The sequence below is a fragment of the Procambarus clarkii genome, chromosome 60, assembly GCF_040958095.1.
Source record: "Procambarus clarkii isolate CNS0578487 chromosome 60, FALCON_Pclarkii_2.0, whole genome shotgun sequence".
Lineage (NCBI taxonomy): Eukaryota > Metazoa > Arthropoda > Malacostraca > Decapoda > Cambaridae > Procambarus > Procambarus clarkii.
This window is the reverse complement of record NC_091209.1, coordinates 29,152,409-29,160,178: the sequence shown is the minus strand read 5'-3', so window position 1 is coordinate 29,160,178 and position 7,770 is coordinate 29,152,409. Positions and strand designations below refer to the sequence as shown.

Here is a 7,770-nt window from a genome sequence, read left to right as displayed (position 1 = left end):
TTCTGAGAGGTGGCTGCTTTCATGGCTACCTCCATCACTGCGGACATTACTTCAGAGGTATTTTTTTTAGCATTTCTGCAAATGTTGCTTTTAATGTGGCATTCTCTTCCAATATACTATTTCCTACTTCTCCCTGGATGATTATCCGAGTCTCAGCATCAATAATCTCCTCCTGTGCTGCTATCAGCTCTCTTTTCAGGTTGCTTATTTAATTCTTCATTTCCAGCATCACTTGCATCTCATGAGATGCTTCATTTCTTGCATCTCACTCTTGATGCCTTCCAAAAACTGGGCGAACATTTCTTTCATTTCATCACCTTGCCAACGGCCATACCACGTTGAGAACACCGCTTTTCGTCCGATCAGCGAAGTTAAGCAACGTTGGGTTTGGTTAGTACATGGATGGGTGACTGCCTGGGAACACCAAATGCTGTTGGCAATTTTGTTTTTTGGGAGCCGGTCGGCCGAGTGAACAGCACACTGAACTTGTGATTCTGTGGTCCCGGGTTCGATCCTGGTCGCCAGCGAGAAACAATGTGCAGAGTTTCTTTCACCCTATGCCCCTGTTACCAAGCAGTAAAATAGGTACCTGGGTGTTAGTCAGCTGTCACAGGCTGCTTCCTGGGGGTGGAGGCCTGGTTGAGGACCGGGCCACGGGGACACTAAAGCCCCAAAATCATCTCAAGATAACCTCAAGATGACCTTCACTTTTCCCTGTTCCCTTGTTACCTCTTGCTGTAATGCTTGCCCCTGTTCCTGTGATGCCATGATAGGATATGTCAGGAGGATGGCAGGGTGGGGGGGGGGAGAGAGAGAGAGAGAGAGTGTGTGTGTGTACTCACCTAGTTGTACTCACCTAGTTGTGATTGGGGGGTGGGTTGACATCTGGATTATTGGTCCTGCCTCTTAACTGTCAAAGAACTGGTGTACAGCTTCCTGAACTTACTAGGCTCTATCATATTTACATGTGAAACTGTGTATGGAGTCTGCCTATACCACATCATTGCATAATGCATTCCATCTGTTAATTACTCTGACGCTGAAAAAGTTCTTTCTAACGTCCCATTGGCTCGTTTTGGTACTCAGCTTTCCCTTGTGTTTCCTTGTTCGCATACCCCCATGTTAAACCATGTATCTTTATCAACCCTGTCGATTCCTCTTAGAATATCGTAAGTAGTGATCATGTCTCCCTGAACTCTCCTATCTTCTTGCAACGTGAGGTGCATTTCATGCAGCCTTTCCTCATAAGTCATGCCTGTTAGTTCTGGGACTAGCCTAGTGGCTAGTCCTCTGACCTCTGAACTTTTTGTGGCTTAGTCCTGTGCTTAAGAAGATACGGGCTATATTGCTGGGGCCGCATACTCCAGGATTCGTCTTACATATGTGGTATTTAAGGTTCTGAATGATTCCTTACACAGGCTTCTGAAGGCAGTTCTTATATTAGCCAGGCTCGCATATGCCTCAGGTGTTATTCTTTTTATGTGGGCTTCAGGTCACAGGTTTGGAGTGAAATAAACCCATAGATCTTTCTCGTCGTCCGTTTCATGAAAGACTTCATCTCCCATTCAGTATCCTGTGTCTGGCTTCCAGTTCCATCGCCTAGTTTCATTACCTTACTTTTACTCGGATTACTCGGTTGCACTTTAGTAGCTATAGTAGCCATTCATTCAGTTTGTTTAAGTTATCTTGTAGCCTCATACTGTTTTGGCATCATTAGCAAACATTAAGAGGAATGCGTAAATTCCCACTGGAAGGTCATTTACGTATATCAGAATCAGGATAGGTCCAAGGACTAAACCCTGTGGGATTCTACTGGTGGCACCTCGATCCTCACAGTGACTCGCTGTCTTCTGTTGCTTAGGTACTCTCTAATACAAAGGGTTACCTCCACTTTCACTCAAGCCTGCATCTCTAGCTTGTACAGTTGTCTCTTGTGTGTTACTGTGTCAAAGACTTTCTGGCAATCCAAAAATACGCAGTCTGCCCACCACTCTCTTTCTTGCCTGGTTGTAGAATTCAATTCATCCTGTGAGGGATGACTTGCCATCCCTGAATCCATGATGATGTTGTGTTACAAAGTTCTTTCGCTCCAGATGTTCCACTAGCTTTTTTTCGCACAATCTTCTCTATCAACTTGCTTGGTATGCAAATTAGGGACACTGGCCAATAATTCAGTGCCTCTTGCCTATATATTTTATATCCTTCTTGTATATCGGGACTACATTAGCAGTCTAGTGCTCTTTCAATTGTTGACAGTTCACCTGTTACCAGTGATTTGTTATACACTGTGGAGAGTGGCAAGCCAGTGCTTCTGCTCCTTCCTTTAGAATTCATGGTGAGATTCCATCAGGGTCTATAGCCTTGTCACATCCAACTCTACCTAAATCTTCCTTACCTCCAAACTGGTAATCCCAAACACCTCTATATTTAGGATCAAACCAATCCTCTTCTGTTATTTCTATAGTTTCTCCACGCCCTTGAACTTTGTTGCTTTTCTAATTTACATCATTGATTAAACCATGGGTTTCTCGTCTGCATTTCGTTTTTTTTCCTTTTGAACTGGGACAATCATGTCTACTGCCTCCTTACACTTCTGTGTGATGTAGTCCATCATGACTTGGGCTGTCTTTCCTCTGAGCTCTGTTTCCCAAGTTATGTCTGTTAGGAATTTTTTTATCTCCTCGGAGTTTCCCTTTCGGAATTCTAGTCTTTTGTCTACCCCATCCTTGAGTACATTAACCCTTCTTCGACCAGATACTCAAACATCAGTACACTGTGATCACTCATTCCTAATGGGTCTTCGTTACTGATTATCCTTATGTCGGAGGCGTTCAGAATGAAGACTAGATCGAGTCTCGCTGATTCATCGGTGCATCTTATTCTTGTGGGGTCCCCCTAACATGCTGGCTTATAAAGTTTGTTTTCTCCAACTCCAATAGTTTAGCTCTGCATGTTTCTTCATCTCCAAGCGGTTTCTTGTTCTTCCAGACTACCCTTCCATGACTGAAGTCCCCCATAAGGAGCAGATGGGATCTATTTCTACATGCAGCAAAGGTTGCCCTCTCAATTATAGTGTTAACTGCCCTGTTGTTGTTCTTGTACTCTTGCCTGCGTCTTCTGTCGTTTGGTGGAGGGTTATATATCACTGCTACTACTTTATCCATTGGTCCAAAGAAGTGTGCAAGGAACTCAATAAGAAATCCCATAGGCTATATGTCCTCCCATCGTCATGGTGCCTGTAATGTAGTGTCTAAATCCCTCGCAGCCTGGGATAACCATCTCCTTGAAGTTAGCACCAGCTAACCCCCCCCCTCCCCCCCGACAAGGAGGGGGGGGGGGTTAGCTGGTGGTAGGAGAGAGTGAGGGAGGGAGGGAGGTCTCACTCTGAGGGAGGGTTTTGGATGTAGGTGGTGGGGGGAGTATGTGGAAATATCTGAAGAGTGGGAGGGAAGTGGGAAAGGTGGGAAGGAGGTAAACCATGGTGTGGTCCTGACCTGACCCTTCCTGCCACTCTAATAAGCCGCAGAGACGCTAGTGTAATGTAAACCTCTATACTCTGGATCCTAAAGATCTATGATATATTCTAAATTGATATATAAAATCAATCAGTACAGGGGCCTCGTAGCCTGGTGGATAACGCGCAGGACTCGTAATTCTGTGGCGCGGGTTCGATTCCCGCACGAGGCAGAAACAAATAGGCAAAGTTTCTTTCACCCTGAATGCCCCTGTTACCTAGCAGTAAATAGGTACCTGGGTGTTAGTCAGCTGTCACGGGCTGCTTCCTGGGGGTGGAGGCCTGGTCAAGGACCGGGCCGCGGGGACACTAAAGGCCCGAAATCAACTCAAGATAACCTCAAGATAACTCAAGATAACCTCAAGATAACTCAAGATAACCTTATTGATGACCTAGAAAGAGATAGTACCTACCAGCAGCTCCCACACTAAGCACAATACAAGGTGGGTATGAAGATGTCCTTATGTCGGGGCTTGATCGGCTGTCCACACCAGCCTCATGTCTCCATGTAATTGTCCCTTCTTCTCTTCTCACCACTGCCTGCTGGTGGCACTGTCTTGCCACAAGAACTCGTCATTTTTTATTTTTTTTAATTTCAAACATTATAAGAATTTACTGTGATACGCAATCACTACATTGTTGTACCCTTCCTTCTCTTTGGCACTTAAATATCTTGGGATAGTGAAGTTAATTCAATGATGCGCCAGCCCACACCTGTGTCTCCCTTGACTGACAACTGACAACTCCTGTGTGTGTGTGTGTGTGTGTGTGTACTCAACTAGTTGTACTCACCTAGTTGTGTTTGCGGGGGTTGAGCTCTGGCTCTTTGGTCCCGCCTCTCAACCGTCAATCAACAGGTGTACAGATTCATGAGCCTATCGGGCTCTGTCATATCTACACTTGAAACTGTGTATGGAGTCAGCCTCCACCACACACACATGTGTGTGTGTGTGTGTGTGTGTGTGTGTGTGTGTGTGTGTGTGTGTGTGTGTGTGTGTGTGTGTGTGTGTGTGTGTGTGTGTGTGTGTCTCGTAAATTACTTCTTTGTTTCAACAAAGCCTTAATAATAAATCTCCAACTATGTGACCCCCAATAATTCTTGCCCTTCTTAGATAAATTAATAACCACCTCAAAGCACCCAATTAACATTCCAGGAACATGATTTGGCTTATTAGGAAGTATTAAAATGAAACAACTATATATATATCGTTGAAACAACTATATATACGGAAGTAAAAAGACAAACAATTTGTGTTTTATATGTTTAATGGAAATTTTATGAAATAAAAATTAAAAACGAAGTTATAATAAATATATTAATACATCAAGATACATAGTTAAAAATATTGATGAGTAGAGCAAATCATCAGATCTCTGTGATATTGTGAAAGATTCTTCAATAACTTAGTGAAAATCATTCAGGAACTCCTTGATCATAAAGAAGCTCTACGATCATGCAGGAGTTCCATGGTTACATATGCTGTCATCCTATGGCAAGAGCCTCATTATAACGCAAGAGCCTAATGATCACACAGGAGCTCCATGATTATCCATGGAGCTCTATGATAAAAAAGAAAGTCATTCGTGGTGACCCCGCAGGAGCTCCAGACCCAGGACCAGCAGGCTAAGACCGAGGCCGGAGAGAAGCACAAGGAACATACCTTGGAATTGTTACAATTGGGTCAGGACTTGTGATGAATATTGTGTCGGAAATTATTATATTATCTCAATATTTCAAAAAAAATTCAAATACATTTGCAAAAAAGTAAGTCATTAGTTACTTAAACAGTCACTAATAAGTGCTATTACCCAGATATTGTCAATGGAAAGCGAAGATTGGATTGGAAATTTTGTCGGTTGATTAGAACAGGATGAATAGTTTGGGAACAATTGTTTCAACCATTGATTATAGAGTCCGGCTTCACTGATCATCTTGATTCTGGTAGGAACAATTATATTTTGATAATATTAATTAGATAGACACAGAATAATTCATATATATATATATATATATATATATATATATATATATATATATATATATATATATATATATATATATATATATATATATATATATATATATATATAACTGAAAACTCACACCCCAGAAGTGACTCGAACCCATACTCCCAGGAGCAACGCAACTGGTATGTACAAGACGCCTTAATCCACTTGACCATCACGACCGGACATAATGAGGTGATAGCCGAGGCTATTTGAACCACCCCACCGCCGGCACTCGGATAGTAATCTTGGGCATAGCATTTTACCAAATCACCTCATTCTTTGGGGCACACGTGAGGAACACAAATGCGAACAAGCCTGAATGGTCCCCAGGACAATATGCAACTGAAAACTCACACCCCAGAAGTGACTCGAACCCATACTCCCAGGAGCAACGCAACTGGTATGTACAAGACGCCTTAATCCTTAATTTTGCTCCTGGGAGTATGGGTTCGAGTCACTTCTGGGGTGTGAGTTTTCAGTTGCATATTGTCCTGGGGACCATTCAGGCTTGTTCGCATTTGTGTTCCTCACGTGTGCCCCAAAGAATGAGGTGATTTGGTAAAATGCTATGCCCAAGATTACTATCCGAGTGCCGGCGGTGGGGTGGTTCAAATAGCCTCGGCTATCACCTCATTATGTCCGGTCGTGATGGTCAAGTGGATTAAGGCGTCTTGTACATACCAGTTGCGTTGCTCCTGGGAGTATGGGTTCGAGTCACTTCTGGGGTGTGAGTTTTCAGTTGCATATTGTCCTGGGGACCATTCAGGCTTGTTCGCATATATATATATATATATATATATATATATATATATATATATATATATATATATATATATATATATATATATATATATATATATATATATATGTGGTTGTGCGGTCAGTCGAGGGGGGGGGGGTGACCAGTGTGTAAGTGTTTATGAAAATATCCCTGAAAAATAGATACCTCGGCTCTCGGGAAACTGGTATCGTGTTTTAAGTGCATCGAGTCCACAGTGAACCAGTTTATATTGTGCAGTGATATATCACGAGATTATACAAACGTGTTAGTGTCACCCCTCTGACCCCCCCCCCCCCCCTCCCCATACCCGCTAGTGTGTACCGCCACCCAACCCAAGAGACACCCTCTCCCCCTGCCCCACCCCCAACCGCGACCGCTACCTCCCTGTGTCCACCCCCTCACGCTACTTCCGCCAAGCGCCCACCCTGAGCCCGCCCAGCGCCCACCCAGCGGCCACCCAGCGGCCACCCAGCGCCCGCCCAACGCCCGCCCAGCGCCTGCCCAGCGCCCGCCGATGTCGCAGGTCACGACTGACAGCCAGGCTTCTCTCAGCCAAGAGGAGCCATCAATCGACGACAGGTATGGCACATGCCAAGTGTGTGACAAGGTATGGAGACTCAAGCGCAACGGAGATGTGCGCAAGCATGCTCACAACGGAACCGATTGTCCGGGTATGTGGCGCCCTCCCAAAGAGAGTATCAATCAAGGCCCCACTCCAGCAGTCAGGGAAAACACCTCCAACAGCTTCATTTCGACTGAGAACCTACTAGAAGCCATCAAAGCAACATCGGTTGGAACCTTGCAGCACATCCCCAAAGCTGCCCGGCCCCAGGCAGCAGCCAAACTATCCAGCCTCTTGAAAAAGGTCAATGACTCCCCCGGAACTATCCAAGCATGGCACAACCTTCTCCTGTTTGGTAACATATGCCTAGCTGTCCCTGCAAGGAGAGACAAATCACTAGCTTCGTCGGTCATTATGGCTATAAATAGTTTTCCTAGAGAGGACAACCAGGCACCCCTCCCCACCCGTGCCAAAAACACCCACCGCAGGAAAGGTATCAACAGCAGAACCGAGGCATCCAAAATCAGAGCAACAGTCAGCAAGAAAATAGAAGAAGGCAACACAATAGGGGCGATCAGAGTCATCACCAGTGAAGACACAGTTGCCACCAGGGATGCCGATACAGCACAAGCCCTGAGGGAAAAACACCCACCCAGAGCTCCTCGTGACGACAGTGTCCCCCTAGTCGGTGTCACCAGAGCAGAACCCCTGTGTGTGCTCGAATCCATGGTGCACAAAGCAGCTTTATCCTTCCCACCAGGATCAGCAGGTGGGTTCACAGGACTACGACCCAACCACATCAAACAAATGCTCAACCCTGCACTGGGAGACATTGCACGGGGCCTCCTGGTGGAACTAACTAGATTCGCCAACACATGTCTAGCTGGCAACATACCAGAGACC

The 7,770-nt window shown here is 45.0% G+C and overlaps 1 non-coding gene across 1 annotated transcript; it reads left to right on the top strand.

The window, feature by feature from the left end:
• Window positions 1–320: 320 nt before the first annotated feature.
• LOC123766014 (5S ribosomal RNA) lies at window positions 321–439 on the top strand. Its single transcript, XR_006773792.2, has one exon. It is a non-coding gene; the product is annotated as a 5S ribosomal RNA (ribosomal RNA).
• The last annotated feature ends 7,331 nt before the right edge of the window (window positions 440–7,770 follow it).